General features: G+C 53.1%; 1 protein-coding gene across 16 annotated transcripts in view; it reads left to right on the top strand.

Moving 5' to 3' along the window:
* Window positions 1-1444, top strand: part of LOC113212261 (glucose transporter type 1) — a 33492-nt gene that overhangs the window by 811 nt on the left and 31237 nt on the right. The window lies entirely within an intron of this gene.

The raw sequence follows: 1444 nt of genomic DNA, 5'->3' as shown, positions 1-1444 counted from the left end.
CTCTATGACTCCATGCTGGCACGGCGTCAGGCTGCGTCGGTGTCTGCACGGCGCGGCGGCCCCTAACCTGCAAATGTTTGTTTGTGTGCGCGACTTGACATTTGCCACCCCACCCCTATCGGTGCGGTAACGGATGTTTGGCTCCACCGGTTCGCCCTCGAACGCAGGAGAAGCCGTTGAGCGCGAACAGAAGGGGTCGGACGTGCTCTAACAGGGTGTTGGGAATGATGATCAGATATGAAAATGTGGCACATCGGTAACCGTTTCATACACGCGTGATTTCTTTCCCCCTTGTCACTTGCATTTTCTTACAATTTTGTATCGGGTCTCATAGAATTCATACTTTACCTGTTGAGTTTTGGAAGAGTAAAGAAGTTAAATGAGATTAGATCTATTTTTTATTGAACACAATTTTGCAGATATTAAAACAGGAATAGCTCTGTTCTGCGAGCTAATCGTGCTCTTTATGCAGAGAAATATCTGTGATTTTTTTAATATAACGATGCAACTATCTACAAAAAATGAACCCTTTTGCCCTCTGATCCCCTGTCTTCAGTGCCCTGACTTTTTCACTGCCCCTACCCGAACGTAATCGCACCAACCCGACAATATTTATCAATATGGTAAAATTAAAATTTTGAATGAGACTCTCAAACTTTCGTTGACGCGTGGGAATAAAAAGTCAACACTGTCATCTCATCTCATCCATCGGCTCGGTCTTGCAGCTCCGCAGCCTCCGCAGCTGATATCAGCTGCAGCAACAATAAATAAATGAAGGCGCAAGGCGCTGCTCCCCTCTTAGTTCGACGGATCATATAATCCCACGGGGCGGGCCGGGGAGGCAGGCCTTATCAGTCTGGACCAACTCGGGAATTTTTAATTTTGTCTCGGGGCGGGGCGGGGCGCAGCGGAACTGGACAATAACAGGCTCGGCGCGGCGCTCTGCGCTGCTGGGCCGGCTGCGCTCCCGCGCGCTGGAGGACAAACTTCTTGGCAGGGGAAAAAAAAAAGAAGTCGTAAGGGAGAAAAAAAAGTTTTCGGTCCGCACAACACTACGCCCTTCGACTTTTTGCCAAGTTTTGCCACGATGTCGCGTGTACAATTTTCCGCTCGGTCTGCTCACATGTAGAGGAATCCCCCCCGCCTTACGTAACAGTATTTAAACGGTGTTGTCGTACGTCGTAAATTGCGTTGTCGGGCTCCCGTGTGCGCTGGTGCCGCCCGCCGCCTCGCCAGTCATCGGCCTTCATTGCAATATAGTTCGCCACCCTCCGCTGCCCGCTGTCCCGGAGACACGGGAGCTGCTATCGCCCGCCCAGCGGCCGTGGCGGGGAGGCCCTTCCGCCCGTCCCGCGGGGACAGCAGGGCGCCGCCCCGCGACCGTCCCGCAACCGCCCCGCGGCTCAAGTTTCCGTTTCCGGTGTTCCGGGGATACAACCCCCGC

This window comes from Frankliniella occidentalis, unplaced genomic scaffold (assembly GCF_000697945.3).
Source record: "Frankliniella occidentalis isolate FOCC.00 unplaced genomic scaffold, Focc_3.1 Scaffold8, whole genome shotgun sequence".
NCBI classification, from domain to species: domain Eukaryota; kingdom Metazoa; phylum Arthropoda; class Insecta; order Thysanoptera; family Thripidae; genus Frankliniella; species Frankliniella occidentalis.
The sequence above is the reverse complement of the archived record's forward strand: the minus strand, read 5'-3'. Positions and strand labels throughout refer to the sequence as shown.